The sequence below is a fragment of the Malaya genurostris genome, chromosome 3 (genome assembly GCF_030247185.1).
Source record: "Malaya genurostris strain Urasoe2022 chromosome 3, Malgen_1.1, whole genome shotgun sequence".
In the NCBI taxonomy this organism is placed as follows: Eukaryota; Metazoa; Arthropoda; class Insecta; order Diptera; family Culicidae; genus Malaya; species Malaya genurostris.
Genome location: NC_080572.1, coordinates 125,733,658 through 125,750,955, shown reverse-complemented (window position 1 = coordinate 125,750,955; position 17,298 = coordinate 125,733,658). Strand labels below are relative to the sequence as shown.

The 17,298-nt window shown below is 36.1% G+C and overlaps 1 protein-coding gene across 4 annotated transcripts in view; it reads left to right on the top strand.

Annotated features, from left to right (window-relative positions):
• Positions 1-17,298, top strand: part of LOC131439455 (zwei Ig domain protein zig-8-like) — a 436,989-nt gene that overhangs the window by 100,284 nt on the left and 319,407 nt on the right. The window contains exon 1 of one of the 4 annotated variants that reach the window (XM_058610478.1): positions 4,580-4,754. The exons of the other annotated variants lie outside the window; for them this stretch is intronic. The gene's annotated coding sequence lies outside the window, so the exon portion shown is untranslated. Of the gene's footprint in view, positions 1-4,579; positions 4,755-17,298 lie in introns of those variants that run through there. 4 annotated transcript variants of the gene reach the window in all.

Here is a 17,298-nt window from a genome sequence, read left to right as displayed (position 1 = left end):
CCTGTAGATAGATAAAAGTATTTCAAAGATCTGTATGTTGTTGGTTTGTGGCAAATTTTTCAAAATTTCCATCGAAAATTTCCTAAAACCACCCGCGTACATGGTACTTGGACGATGGCCCCAGATCTATGATTTTCCTCTCCGCTGTTGGTCAAAATATTTCTCAATGTATTTATATATTTTCCTGGAGAATGTGGGTATATCATTGCAATAAGACAAAGAAACATAATTTTTAATAATTCTGATAGAAGTAATGAAAATTGAGTAATAAAAACACACAACAAAAGACATATGCACCAAAAGAATTATGTAATATGCAAAAAAGGAGATATTATTTGCATCAGAAATTATTTGCATAGTCAATTAGTTACTATTGGAAACCAACATTTTCGATTCTCCCAATGTAACGTTTTTCCTAAAGAATCATTATAAATCTATAAAATTATATTTTTGAACGGAGCACACTGCTACATTAAAAGTGGGGCATTATGTCTATAGAGAAACTTTTACTAAAAAACTGATATATCAAAGATATGGCTTAGTTTCTTTACATGAATAGAGACATTAGCACTAATAAAAGCTAGTCACTAAACAGAAACCGACTATTCGATGTTTTTAAAGGACATTAGACTTATTTAGACGACGCAAAATATCATATCGATAAGCTGCCTAAAAATATTTTCAGTTTATTCATATTTTGCAGCAGACGACAACTTGTTTAGTATAAAGATCCCACAAAATGATAGTGTTAGTTATAAAGCTTTTGTTTATAAAGGTGTTGAATGCTTAAAAAAGAACGAGGGCGTTTTAGCCGATAGGGGCGCTTTCTACGACAATGATGTCCCCTTTATTGATAGAAGAATGTTCTTCTGTTTTAGCTTTACGGACTTCGCTGCTTTTCAATCGTTCCTTAGCTGAGTATTATTTTCCGGCATAGTGAAAAGAAGCTTTAATCGTTTCGGTTCATAAAACTGGTAACGTTCATGACGTCAATAACTACAGAGGCATTTCCATTCTGAGTTGTCGAACGTATGCTGTTGGAGTATCTCTATCCCGCAGTAAAGGACAATATCAACACTGATCAGTATGGCTTTGTCAGAAAGGGATTAAAATGATGAGCTACGTTTCTACAGTGATTGAATAACTCGAAAAACGACCACAAACTTCTGTGTTGTTCTACGATTTTTCGAAAGCTTTCGATTGCGTTCCCCATCAGCTCGAAATAGAAAAAATGAGGCGTTGTGAATTTCCTGGCTGGTTGACTGATTGAATTTTTTCGTATCTTACAAATCGCATGGCCTCAGTTACTGTAGGATCCATTATTTTTGATCCTTCCAATACTATATCAGGTGTTCCCCAAGGAAGCCAACTTGGACCACTACTATTTGTGCTGTTCGTTAATGACATATGTAGAGAATTTTCTTCGTCTAAAGTAATGTATGCAGACGATCTCCAAGTGTATCGCATTATTACTAGCCATGTGGATTGTTGTGCCTTACAAATGGACGTTGACAAAGTTATGGAGTGGTGTGACAGAAACGGTATGAGTAAAAACCCTTCTTAATCCACCTAGTGGTGTGATAATGCCTTTCTCTTCTTTCATAACAGTCTCATGAAAATATATTTCATACTTTTATTAAATAATTTCGGATACTAATTTTAACACCAATTGATTCAGATTGATTCGAGTAGTTCACAAAAGCATGCTTCAGTGTTTATGTCACACAGTCAGCATCATTTTTCCAAACATTTGCGTTGATTATTTGTATGAGAAGAGTGATGCTAATCTAAAAAAACCCTTCTTAGTCCACTTAGTGTAATTTTCATATATCTTGAAAAATCACCATAGGGGGGAAGGGTACATGAAATTTTCGAAATCGAAAAAAATAATTTTGATGTTTTAGCATCAAAATTATATTTTCGATCGGTTCGAGAATTGCATGAAACGTCGAGATTTGGTGTCATCTCGAAAAAAATTTTTTTTGAAAAAATCGACTTTTTGGGACTTAGAAAATATATCAAAATTCCCAAAAAGTTGATGTTTTCAAATAAATTTTTTTTTTGAGATGACACTAAATCTCAAAAAAAAAAAATTATTTAAGCTCGATGAGAAACAATGACAAGTGTAAGCATTAATCATATACTTGTAGTTCAAACGATTCAGAACATGAAATAAAATTTGTTAAACCTACATGTCTTATATTATGTTGTTCATGTTCAGATATACATTCGCTCATAGCACAGGATACCAATAGATACAAACCATTATACAAACCATTTTTTCGAGATTTTAATATAAATAAAACGTAGTTTCAAACTAGAGTGTTTTGAAATGCACCTTTCTGCAAGCTTCTGGAATGATCACATTCGAAATATGATCATTTTATATAAAACAATTCATAATTTTAAGGGCTTTAGTTAGGAACAGAATATCTTCAACAAAGTTGAAATTGTTGTTGTCTACCAATATCGCCGAAGACGACAACTCTCTATAGCTAAAATAGTTAAAACTTATTTTTTATCTGTCTTAACACACGGTCGTTCATTTCCATAAAACCGCGTAAATACCCCTACAACTTTGCAGAAAACACCAACAAAGAAAAGTTTAGGATAAGGCCACAAAATAGTACATGGAGTTGAAGTTATAGGAAATCGATTGGATACTCTAAGAAAAACCCAACGAGGTTTTTCGAACTGTTGATGTAGAACTACAAAACTATTGTCAAACTCATAGCTAAAATATATTTTGAATATGATCGAGAGCGGAATTCCTATGAAATAAGTTCACGGTCTTTTTCATAGGAAATCATGATAATGGTTTAGCAAACTGATAAAATTGAAAACCGTTCATTATTAATTATTTCAGATATACGAGGTCTGTTCAAAAAGTTCCCGGAATTTTTTAATTGCGCGCGTCTGAAGAGTCCGGTGGTCAAAATTTTTTTTTATTGTGTTGGTACATATGTTTCTAATGTATGGTGAAATTTTCAGCTGTATTCATTGTTTACATTCTGTCTTGTAGCGGCTGGTGTAGACGTGTTTTTTTGAGCTCGGCGATTTTTGAATTGAAGAGTCAAAGAATTTGTATTAAATTTTGCGTGGAAAATGAAATAAAGTGTAACCAAGTGTGCGAAATGTTACAGAGAGCCTACGGTGAGTCTGCTATGAAAAAAACAAGTGTTTACGAGTGGTATAAGCGTTTCCAAGATGGCCGCGAAGACGTTGAAGACGACGAACGCTCCGGTCGACCCAGCACGTCAATAATCGATGAAAATGTGGGAAAAGTGGAAAAAATGATTATGGATGATCGCCGAATCACTATTAGAGAAGTTGCTGATGAAGTTGGCATATCAGTTGGCTCATGCCATCATATTTTTTCAAATGTTTTAGGCATGAAACGAGTGGCAGCAAAATTCGTTCCAAAACTGCTGAATTTTGATCAAAAAACAAACGCATTACCATCGCTCAGGAGCTGTTAAACCTCCTTATTCACCAGATATCACTCCGTGTGATTTTTTCCTGTTCCCAAAGTTGAAGAGACCCATGAAAGGACAGCGTTTTTCATCGATTGATGAGATAAAGGCAGAATCGCTGAGAGTGCTACAGAGCATTACAAAAAGTGACTATCAGGGGTGTTTCGAAGACTGGAAAAAACGCTGGCATAAGTGTATTTTATCTAGGGGGGATTACTTTGAAGGGGACCATATAGATGTAGACGAATAAATAAATATTTTTTTAGAAAAATGAGAATTCCGGGTACTTTTTGAACAGACCTCGTATAGCTTTATCTATTTATTTTACGTACTTTGTATTCGATGTATGGAAAACAAATATCTAATCCTATGTCAATAAACTCAGAAAAAAATTGAATACTTTTTCAGAAGTTAGAAAATAAGCAGAAAAAATCGTAGCAAAAACTTTTGTTCTGAAAAATTATATTATTATATTTATTGTATTATATGACTATGTTACCTCAGAATCTAGAAGCTTAGTAGATGATAATAGACCGAATAGGAATATGAAAAATCAAAGGTTTTTGTAATTTCACTTTTTCGGTTAATTTTCGCATAATTGAAAATGCTTTCAATTTGTTCAGCATATACATTTGTAAGAAAGATGAATCTGATGGAAAACCTTTTTAGTTGTTAATTTCTGTAATTGCCTTTCGTGTTCATGAAAAAAATTAAGAATATTCAATAAGTATCTCGAAAAGTAAACTATTTTTTCAAATTCTTATATTTAATATAAGAATTTGAAATATTAATTTACTTTTCAGCTTTCGATTAACAACTGAGATTTGTTATCTCCGTGAATTGATCTACTTCATTATAACAGTTTATTAACGGAAATCCCCACTACAGCATATAACAGTCTGTTATCGCCTACCAGGCGATTCAATTTCCTCTCAATCAGATCCCGTAAATTGCGAAGAAAAAACTTCACTCGTACTTCCGTTCGGCAGGTACGGTACTAACATATCCTTGAGAGTGTAGTGGCTTCTCGTTCGGTTCCAATCAGCAGTCAGTTTTTGTTTGGCTTGCTAATTTCACACAATTTTATTGTCCCTTTGCACTGAAAACCGTAACCCGCGGGAATGCGAGAAAGCTTGGTCAGTTAAATAGAAAAAGGTTGATAAGAAATCCGTTCACTCGCCATAACCCAAAACATGGAACACCAGTCAACCCCCATCACATGTGCTGAGTAGAAAAAAAACAACCATTGTCCCTCGACATGACACCGTTGAGTACTGGCCTGTAAGTATGTGTATGCGACTGGGACAACTTGCTTGTGATTTCCCTACACGACCGAGCCAGCAGAAAAGGGTTCAATTTTTGTCGTTTATTTTTTTTTTTGAATTCTGCTCTAATAATTGGCTCCCTCCAGAGAAGAATCCTCGGTGTGTGACAGGTTGGTTCTACGCTTCCGCACGACACAGCAGGTACTGGAAAAAGTTACGTTTGCTAAATTTGTTTCCATAATGAATGCTTTACGTTTTTTGTTTCATCATAATTTATGGGGACAGAATTTCTAAATAGCTTTTCCCCATAAATCACCTAAATTACTCTAAAGTTAGATGAAACTCTTTTTGCTAACAAGACCTTATTTGGGATGGCTGAAGTTTAGATAGCATGGACTAGAAGATTGTCCCAAAAGACAGCGCCTGTATAATAAGTAAACATATTCCATTAGACTGATACAAACATTTATTATAAGAGCTCTTTTCTAAGCAGAGGTTTTATCGAAACTTATATTTGCTAGTATTGTTATGATGATTCTTTAGAGAGTAGAATCAACTTAAAGACTATCCGTGTTTTCCTTTAGTTTCAATAACCAAATAATTGAATCATTCTTTACATCTAAATTGTGAGTAATATGTGAGAAATGTAAATTTCACAGCCATTTACAACTAAAGCATTTCAGAAAATAATAATATTTGTGTCGGCCTAAAACTTCTTCTCCTCATAATGAGCCTTGAATATTTCTACAAGCAGAAAGCATTGAGGAAACTAGAAGAAAAATAATAAATGAGGGTTACTAACTGCGAGCGTTTTCCTGGTAGAAGGAGGCTGAATGTGTGAAACACGTAAAATCGTGTCTTTACTCAGTGAGAAAGATGTGCTACGATGCTTATCACAGCTTGTCTTTCACATTCGCTTAGATAGGGTGACTTATACACCCTAGATGCATGAATATGGAATTTCACATGGGAGAAAAAAATTGATTTCTTATGTCATAATTTGTACTCGGTTATTGAAGGAAACCTGATAGTAAACAGTGCTACGATAGTGGAAATTTATGAAATTTTTTCGATTTGCAATTTATTAAGGTTCTACTTATAACCTTCCTAAGGTTAATTATAAAACGCATAAGCAGTTCTTTTTTCGATATAGCTAGAGAAAACATCATGTTTTCATAAAAAAATAAATTAATGCCGTTTTTACTTGAAGCAGGAAATAATCCAGTTCTGAACCCAACAGCTGTCAAATCCATATATTAATCCATAGCTAAAATACTTGACATATTGAGATCTCCTACAATGCTGACATTAAAGTCATCTTCTCCTTCACACACGACATCGTTCGAAGTTGAACTCTGATACATTCAAATGATATATCAAACTGATCAGGAGACTTATCTCAAGTTTCAAAAACTTGGAGTGTTGAATATTCAGCAACAAACATTAAAACCCGAAAAAAATTCCTAAAGAAAAATTATTTTTAGCTGTTCAGAAGTTCTTTGTTTAACATCTTACAAAATAAAAGAAAAATTCTTGTGGTTCACTTACATTTTTTTATCGTGTAGACTTGGTTGCAAGGAAACGCACTTCAAAGTTCAAGAGCTTCAAAGGAATGGCTGAATTTTCGGTTTTATAAGTTGTTATTGAATTTACAAGCCACGAATTTTGGCTCCGAAAAATACTGAGCGAATCCAACTTAATACACAGAATGCTAAAGGTCTCAAACAACATTCAACAACCAATAATAATTCTAGAAATATAAAACTGAACTTTGAGCCGAGGGCCGGGTGTCATATACCATTTGGCTCAAATCGTTGAGATCAAAGTATGGCTCTTATGAAAGGTATCACTTAACGGTGAATACCAAGTGATGTGATATTCTAACCTCATAGGCAGGGTCGAGAATCGAATTCAGGATGATTTTCTTACAAATTTACAATTGAAATAATATTTATATATAATTTTTCAGTTCGCTTTCACATCTCATCCAAGTCAGTCGATATAACAAAACCGTTCACGTTTGGGACGGAAGAATCCAAGTACAGTATTGTGTAGTGAACAATAGAACGACCTCGAAATTAGTGAACTAAACGAACAAAAGCTACCGCCGTCACGAAAGAATAAAATTGTTGTTGACTTCAGGTAGTGCAAAATTCAACCTTCGATACGAGAACTTGAAGGTTTGCTTAAGGAGCAAATGCATCTTGACATCGAACGTGTGCATTTACTTCAATGCAATAAGACGAAAAATGTTGTTTACATCCAGTTTTATAAAGAGTTGGATGCAACTCAATTCGCAAAAGACAATAACAATGTGCACTGTGTGGAGCACGAGAACATTCCAGTATATATGGAAGATAGTGCTATAGAAGTGCGTGTGCATGATCTTCCCTCAAGCGTCACCGATTCATATATTCGCAAAACTATGTCCCCGGTATTCTAAATGGCGTACGTTTATTACGCATACACTTGAAGAGGCCTATACCTTCTTATGTGATTTTCGGTCAAGATACAAGAATTCCGTGCAAATCACTTGTTACCTATGACAATCAGATGGCCACATGTCAATATTGCCAAAAAGCTGTTCACTACGATAAGCCATGTGATAAACTGGATCAGGAGACAACTACACCAAAGGACAACGATGCTTCCTTCACACCAACCCTAAAGCAACCCCAGTTCCTGTGACAGCCAACAACAACAATGAAGCATCCCCTTCAACGAAACCATCAGTATCCCCTATAGAACAAAGTACACCAGCTGCAGTTAACAACTTACCCTCCAACCAACCAGCAACTGCAACCAATGTACAACAAGGCGCATCTACAGCAACTCTCAACGAACCCAAGACTACGATCAACAAGGACAACGAAAAGAAAACGGAAATCACACACAACACCGACGATGAAACAATGGATGATGACATAAGCCGCGGACGAAGTGTCCCCCGATCCTCGTTGGATGGAAATGGGAGCTCATCTCCCCCTAGAAAAAGGGTAGCAAAAAATTTTTTAAGTGACAAAAATGTAAGTCAATCGGGCACGTAAAGCTTTCACGAAAAAAGGCCAGAATAAAAATTTTATTAATGCATATAATTTTTGCTGTGTAGAAAAGTTTGAATAAGTAAAATTCACATCAGCGAAAATATTTTGCAATTTGGGATTATAACGTAAATTATGTATACTTAAATTACCGTAGATACACAAGTTTGTTAAATTTCACTAGTGTTTTTGCATATTCAAGTCACTGAGATTTACGGTGCGGTTGCCTTATATGCGAACACTTTATGTTCACTGTACAATAGTTAAACGAAACGCCTGCAACACTCGCTTGGCTCTCTGCATCTCGAAAAATAATCGCCTCTATAGCGATTTGTATGCTGTTCATGTTGGAGTGAACCAAACCCTGTTGGAAAACACCAGTCTCTAGCACCACCTTAGTTCGCAAATGAAACACGAATGTTTGTTTTTGCGATATAATTCCTCTTCAAACACCATATGCGGTGTAGTTAATTTTAATCTACACGGAAAATCGATGGTTCATTTTTTCATTTTCTTAAGTGGCCTTTGGTGAAAACCACAGAACACACCTTTGAGTCAATTTAAATTTGCTGCAGTGGCAAGTACTTAATTTATTGTCATAATTGACCTAACGAAATTATGTCACTAAAACGCATAATTGCTAAGCATGTGCGGGAGTCATTTCAAAACAGTATGGCTCAAGTTACCGCCTTTGCATTAACAGGCACAGGAGTTTAAATTTTTTATTCCAATTTGCTACATTGAAACAGGTAGTAAAAGCTGTAATTATACGATACGCGATACAGCTTGTTTGCATGAAAGTCGTCCTTTTCGAAAAGTCATGAAAGGGAAGAGTGGCACTTGACAGTGGTGAAATATAGCCGTTTACTTCTTGGTGTATTATTAACAATCAACCCCCTTCACATTACTCCATTTGGTGGTTGATTTATCCAATAGGGATAAACACGGGACTATGAATATAACTGGTAGCTCACTATATGAACCGAACTCGTCTTACTTAAAGGCTGGAATGAGTTATTGGTTGTCAAAAGGTTGGATAGCATGAAGAGCTATTTGATTCTAATCTCGTGTCTTGTCTAAAACGTTCAATTTATACGCTAGTGTCGACGCGAAGCAGAATCATTTAATACTTACACTGATGAAAATCAATACGTCGTAAAGAAGTATTCTACACTTAATTTTGCCGCATTGTAAGTCAAACATATAAATAAAATTTTTTGAACAAAAAGGCTGCAAGAATCTTCGAGATAGTGATAGGATTGCATCTGGTTTTGAATTACAAATTTATAGAGATTGCGAACAGTGCATCTTTTTGCCAATTCAAATTTCCCGAAATAAGCAAATGCTAGAAGATTCTGTCAAGATTTTTTTCAAACTTGGGTAAAATCAAAAAATGTTTTTGGGTATAAACTACCATCTAGAACATTAATTTGAATCATGATTTGTGAAAATCGGTTTGAGCGTTGCTGAAGAATCGAAGTGAGTTATAACATATTGTTGGAACTTTTCTTCACTTTTACCGGTGCTTTCGGAAGCGGAAAGCGGGGACTAGAAGTCCCAAGGTAGATTTGTATATTCAATAACTGACAAGATCTGCCGATCAGATGTACTTACAAGTAAGTTTTATAAAAAATTGTTTGTGAAAAAATACTCAAGAAATTGAAAATTTTTCACTTATCGCTCTGTAATATGTTACCGAAACCGGAAGTCGGATATAGATCAACTTTTCGGGGACTTTTGAAAGAATTTTTAGACTTTTTTTTTGCATCTGAGTTTGAAAAAATCGGTTTCTGAAATTTCCGAGAAAATTGAGCGCGCATTTTCTCATAGATTTGCACATATTACCTTGTAATTTTGTAACCGTGGGATAAAAATAGATTACAATAGCAAGCTATGGGACCATAAGACCTTTAGTTTGAGAAAATCTCTGAGAAAAGTGAGAGACATTATTTTTCACATACACACAAACTTTCATACATACACACACACACACACACACACACACACGCACAAAGACATTTTGTGGTCTGGACGAGAAAGGCAAAAAACGAGTTCTTTGTTTACTTTTGATTGCTGAAGACTCAGTGATTCACAAGTTTCACTTCGTTGCTTTTTCGAACATTCAGTAAAGGTTATGCCGAATAGACAGTAAACTTTTTTCTGACAATTTTGGTAATAACTGACGTTTGTAAAATTTGAGATATGTGACTACAAAATTTTATTTTCTGCCAGATGCAGAACCTTAGTGAGCATTTCTGGCGCCCGAGGCAAACTCAAAAATAGTCGCCCCCATCATTTATTTAACAAACACCAAGAAGATGTACACACATTATTTCATTTTTCTGTAAGGCTATCTCAAGAAACATGTTCTATTTTAATAAATACTTGTAGCTTTCTTGAGTATTACATTAGAAATCTCGCATTGAAACTGTAAACTCTACAAAAGTCTTCTGAAAACCGAAAACCATTATAAGATGCTTCGAAATGATTCAAAATTCATGAAAGTTTTAAAACCTGTTTTACAATCAACATTTCAATTACTCTGATGAATTCCATAGTAAGTATATTTTAGATTTAATTTGGGACTAAGAATTATAAATAATAAAGGCTCGAAAATGCCTTGTTTGATATTCCTTCGCTCTTTTTCTCTAGCGATACATAATGTAAACATAAAGCTTTCTTAGGTCGACACGATTGATGCAAATGGTGCAGAATTGTCCGATGACGGGCCGATCGAAGCGCTACAATCGGCCCTATATCGTGCTCAATCGGTCCGATAATCGGCCCGATGATCGGACCGATGCGGGTCGACAACATCCACCGGGATCGTGCTCAATCGGTCCGATAATCGGCCCGATGATCGGACCGATGCGGGTCGACAACATCCACCGGGGTAGTTCGACCCCAGTGAAATTTGTCGACCCGCATAAGTCCAATCATCGGTCCGATTATCGGACCGATTGAGCACGATATGGGGCCGATCGTAGCGCTTCGATCGGTCCGTCATCGGACAATTCTGCACCATTTGCATCAACCGCGTCGACCTGAAAAAGCTTTATGTTTACATTATGTATCGCTGTAGAAACAGAGCGAGGGAACATCAAACAAGATATTTTCGAGCCGACGTCTCCCCGATAGGGTGTGAAATAAATTCTTTTGTTTCGATCATAGAGGCTTTGACCTTATGGTCATTCGCCTCTTAGGGCCAGAAAAACTCTGGCCCTATGTTCGGGGTTGAAAATCCAACCCCGATATATCACATCCCCTGAGTATCAGGCATCCGCTCTCTGCTTTGGTATTTCGTCACTCTTTTGTTCTACCGATACACTATGTAAGCTCGAAACGCAATCAAAAGCTTTCGTGCACGATGCGTCCGATGTTCGAATTTACTGGGACGGGTCAGCTAGTTTGATATAAATCAGCTACGTTGCGACAAAACCAGTGCAAGCGTTCTGAAAGTGAAATATAAAAGTCAATTGTATTTCCTTCTTTTGTTTGTACAGGGTCCGGCACTCGAAGTGTAACCAATTAAAAAGGCCATAAATTCAGTTTGGAAAATTACTTTTACTTAATTCAAAGTACAAAATGTGTAAAAATAATACAAAATTCAGAATCAATTCACTTTTGCTCGATATGACCACCTTTTGCCTTGACTTGATGGCTTGAGAGAGCGAAGGAGTTGCTTCGTTTGGCCGAATGTGACTTGCAGGTATTTTGGCCCACTCGCGGACAATAACTTTTTTCAGCGCCTCGAGACTGGTGTATCTTTTAGTTCGGACTTTGCTCTCCAAAATGGCCTAAAGAGAATAATCTATTGGATTCGCATCTGGTGAATTCGAGAGCCATTGTGTGGACGTGATGAAGTTCGGAACGTTGTTTTTCAGCCATTCTTGGTTCACTCGAGCTTTGAGAGACGGTCCCGAGTCCTGCTGAAACGTCCAAGGTCTGCCACCGAAATGTTTGTCTGCCCACGGCTTCAAAGCAACCTCCAGAATAATTTCCCGATAATATTTCGCATTTACCTTGACGCCAGGCTCGATGAAAACGATTGGAGAGCGCCCATCAGCGGTTACAGCGGCCCAAACCATTATCTGTTGCGGGTGCTGCCTCCTGGTGGCCAATCGATGACTCAAATTCTCGTATGAACGGTCGGTCAAGTAAACCCTATCGTTTTGAGAGTTTACGAATTGCTCAATTGGAAAAATTTTCTCGTCAGAAAATACAATGTTTGGAAATTGACCGCTTTCGGCCAAACGAAGCAACTCCTTCGCTCTCTCAAGTCATCAAGTCAAGGCAAAAGGTGGTCATATCGAGCAAAAGTGAATTGATTCTGAATTTTGTATCATTTTTACACATTTTGTACTTTGAATTAAGTAAAAGTAATTTTCCAAACTGAACTTATGGCCTTTTTAATTGGTTACACTTCGAGTGCCGGACCCTGTATTCCGAAATTTATTTGATATAAATAAATGCAACGGTAGTGTATCTCCATCACAGCAAACGTTTGCGACGTTTGACATCTTCATCATTATCATTATTGGACTCAGTCAAGAAAGAACATTTTCGTGTAAGACTTTCCAGGAACTCAGAAATCACACAATTGTTGAAGATTCCAGGAACTCGGAAATCACACAAAAGCATCAAAACGACCTTAAAACAGTTATATTTTTTAGAGAGAGGAATTGATTATAGCTGTCATGAAACCATAGGAGGGGATGCATGAAGTTTCCGAAATCGAAATAAAATTAATGCCAAATGTCTTAGAATTGTCTGGCACTTCGAGATTTGAAATTGAAAAAGTTTTTTTTTAAATCGACCCTAGAACGTGAAAAAATTTTGTGATATCCGAAAGGAATATTTTCTTTTTGATGCCAAATGTCTTAGAATTCAAAACTACGAGATCTAACATAAAAAATAACTCCGATATCGAGATTCAAAATATCATTTTTTTTAAACTCTAGAATGTTTTTCAAACTAGAATGCCAAACGTAATAGAATTGCATGAAAATATCTAGTGTCATCTTGGCGATAATTGAAAAAAAATCGACAGTGATTTCCGAAATCGAGTAATTTTCAATGGCAAATGACTTAGAATTTTTATAAATTTCGAGATCTGTTTACTTGTCTACTCCAAAGTATTTTTTTTTTTTGAAATCTGGAACTCCGAAATCAAACATTTTTTTTTTATTCCAAATGTCTTAGAATTCCATAAAATATCGGGATCTAGTGTTATCTCAACGTTTAAGGCAATTTTAAGATATTTGACATCAAAAAAAAAAGATTACGATCTCGGAAATTTCAAAGTCAAATCGATTTTTTTTTCAAAAATAAATTTTTCGAGATGACACTAGATCTCGACGTTTCAGACAATTCTACGACATTTGACATTAAAAAAGTTAAAGGTTATTTTTAAAGATCGAAAATTTTCAAACTTTAACCGCCGGGCACAGCTCAAGTTTTGCATAGGGATTTTTTAGGTGCTTTAACTTTTGAGCACTACCGCTTAACGAAACTAGAAATGACCCCAAAATATTGGCACCCTGATGTACATCGCATGAAACACTACAAGAAATAGTCCTTTGCGTTGTTCGAACTGTTGACGTAGGACTACTCAACTATTGCCAAAATCATTGTAACTTTCCGTTTTGTACATTTAGGAAGCAGTTATCTTTTATGCTTCTTAATATCACGGTGAAATTTACTTTCGATATTTTTTTAGAATTTAGAATTTCCCGAAAAGTACCGTTAGTTTGTTTATGTTGGTAATGAGAGGTGTTATGTCAATATAATTCAATTAAATACGAAACACTTTTTGTACGAGTCCTTGTACGACAAGGGTTGGCGGTTCAATGCATAGGGCGCTGGTCTTACAAGTCAGTTGTCGTATGTTTGAGCCCCGACCTGGAAGGATTTTTAGTGTCAGTAATATCGTAGTACTAGTCATGCAATGGTTCTGAACGCTAAGAATCGGCTGCGAAGTCTTTTGAAACAGAAAGGCCAAATTCCAATGTAATACCAAGACTTTGCTTTGCTTTGTACGGACAAGTCGGTTTAACTTGGGTGCATAATGTCACCCCTGTTAAAAATCCTCCAGCACTCGATGATTGAGGTCGTTCAGCATCTTGAATGGGAAAAATCAGCAGAGCACCAACAAAACGACAAACGGACCGCACAGAATGCAAAGCGATTCAATGATTATTTCGATTTTGGTAAGAGGCTCAGCTTAAATAGTCGCACCCACTCTACGCGAAATGCTAAGAGATTTAATGTAAACGAAATTGTCGTCTCTGTTAGAGTAAGCTATGAGTACGGCTAGGTAAACATGCAAAATTATACATTGTTCGTTATTTATTAAAGTTTCGACCACCAACTATCTCAAAAATACAGTTTTATTTATTCGATATAATCTGTTTATACGATTTTTTTCGTATTTTGAATTCGCATTCCCATATAGAATTCAAAGAGTAGTCAAAACGTGCGATATCAGTGCAGTGATCCCCGTACAAACGCACTTGTACATTTAAAAAAATTTGGTTCTCCCAATAGCCAATTTTCGGGAATGGTAGTCCGTTTCGAAGAGGAAAGTAAACCTTCCCAAAGGCTTTTAGAAAATCTAATTTTTGCTCTTTAATAGATTCGCAGGTTTGCTCTCTGGGAATAAGATCTTTGGAAGGTCCAAGTGTACATCCACAATCGAAAAAAGAACGTCTCTTGCTCATGAAAAATAATTGTTACGGTCGTCGCCGAACCGCCGTATTCAAATGATTGTAGAATTGCATTTTCATGTATATCAATGATAATAATTATGGCGGCATTTCATCGGATTTTTGTAGCAGTATAATATTAATCTGAGACTTAATCTAATTTAAATAGTTTTTCCGGAAAAAACCGCAAGAAAATAATGTTTTCATAAACTGATTGTACAACAAATTTTCACCAATTCCATCATTCTTTGGCGCCCCTTAGATGGTGGCGCCCAAGGCGGTCGCCTCACTCGCCCCATCCTCAATACGGCACTGGTGGATACCAATTTAGTTCCAGACCAACAGCAAATTTAACTTTACGTTTTAACTGGAGACTCCTGAAATAGACAATTGATCGTCGGGTGATTTCAAGCTAGTCGCCTTACGCCTGGAATTGGCAACCAGTTTGATCTGGCTTGGTACGTTTGGAATGAATCTCAAATTAATGCATTTGTTCTGAACTGATGGAGTTAGTTCGAAATAATGGCTTATAATTATCAGGAATAAGGGTAAATTGATGAATCGTAAAGGAATATTCATATCTGATGTGAGTAACGATATTCTTACACATCTTGCGATGAATTGTAATTGCCTAGTTGCCTTTATCGTTCTTATGACATGTACTTTTGGACAATATGTAGAGAGGACTATATTTTAAAGGTAATTCATCTCATTGCTGAGGTAGCAGTCGAGTTCACGAGCAGATGTTCGCTCTCAAAACCGTGCGCGTATACACAAGCAGTGCAGACCGCAGGAAGATAATATTTGCATCCGAGATGGCAATAAGTACAGTATTATTTCTGAGCATACAAATCTCTTAATGCAATAAAATAAAAAAAATTCTATTGAGATTATAAAAATAAATCATCGGTTTATTATTTGCTTTTGTTTTTTTATCAATATTGCTAGATGAAATGCTGAATACTGAAAAATGTACTCTTTTTTTAAATTCGATGTTCTGTATTTCTTGAATTTTATTCAAAATGTACAATTTTTCGTCAAAAAAATTATACAGGCGTCAGTCATGAACAAAGAAGTACATGATTTGAAGAAACCACAAAACGAACGAGAGGTGCTAGTGGAAAGTCTCACAAACTTTGGCTTTATCGGTTGCTTTAAAACATTTTTCTGACACTGAGTTCTAGTTCCGGAATTATAGAATTATGTTTTTTGGCGATCGATTACTGGCCGAAGAACAAGGCCGTTGTGATATTGGGTTTCAATGGCCGGTTTCGCAATTTTCAGAATTGTTGGCTTTAAGTGTCTGGAAAACCGGATAAGTAGAGCCAAAACTTCAGTGTATGTATCGGTGGTTTCAGAATGGGTTTAGACAAGTTACTGAGGTCAATAGTACTTGTTCCACAATCCGACGATGTTTCTGTCGGTTGCCGCAGCGGCGTTTGACGCCGAGCTTTGGTCATTCCTTTTTTAATCGGTTAGATTTATCAGTATCCGAAATGCAGCCATCCACTTTATCACTCAAGATTTCAACCAACTTTGTCAACTGTTGAACTTGTTCCGCCAAGCCATCATCAGATGGTATATTAGATTCGAAAGCAAGTTTATTAGAAAGGTACGATTTTACACTCATTCCATTCAATTCAATTCATTACGGCAATTTGCGCAGACATAAATAACTTTGTTTTGCGAAAAAAGTTTCTTATTAGCACGGGTAAAGCTGAATCCACAACACTGTAGGCTTATATGGAAATAAGCCTCCCAGCAACCCCAGCGTAACGGCTCGATTTCGTTAATATCCAGATGAAAATCGTCGCACTGTTTTTTCATCTCCATTATAGCGAATCGTAGAACAAAACAATAATGGATCGGTCACAATTGTGGTAAGCCAGCAATTGAAGTGCAAAATTAGAATCGGTTTTTGCTCAAATAACACATTATTATACTGATATTGAATTGTTTTTGAATAAATTGTCGGGTTCTGTAGTTTCGGGTAGACTAGAACAATCCTTTCTGATTATCATCGCAAAGTATCAGCCTAAAAACTAAGTGGAACTAGCATGGATTTATCAAAGATGTCTCATAAATTACTCATGAGTTTAATTATTGAACACTATGGGAAACAGTTTGAGTGTTTTCTCAATTTGACACTCAACATTGTTTATCCACACGAAACAATCGTTGTGTAGCCGAGGTTGATCGATCAGACATTCCGTGGTTCCAGATCCAAAAATAAAAAAATCTCTTTCAATCTCTACCTCAACCAACTGAGTGTTAGAAGTAAGCTAAAATTGTTCTAGTGCTGAAGGATTTTCCAAAAGTCATCGGCCTATCAGTTTCCTCTGGCCATTAAGATATTCGTACATATCTCAATAGCATTTTGCTTGTCTGAAACTATGATATTATGTTTGTACAACGAAGTGTGATCATCAGAATCAATTTTCATTTTCAATCGTAAGCTTTGATACGTTATTCACCCGTACTCTTTTAAAGATATTCTTTCATTCACGCGATTGTTGTGAGAGAACGAAAAGGAAAACTAACAAGTTTGAGCTTAGCGCGGGATGCTCCTAGTTATGCAAGTTTTTGCTTGTTGCAAAATGCATTTATCAGATTAATTGCTTCGGCTGCTGGCAGTGAACCATTTCGAATGAATTGGCGTTAGCCCGATGATAGAAAATCTTTCCGACTGTAAGATTGATTTTAATTGACTTTATTCTATCGATTTTCATTTGACCTCCCTCTTCTTCCACCCACCTTTCCCATTTTAGTCACTACACCAAAAGGGAAAAATCCACCAAAATATGTACCAAAGTTC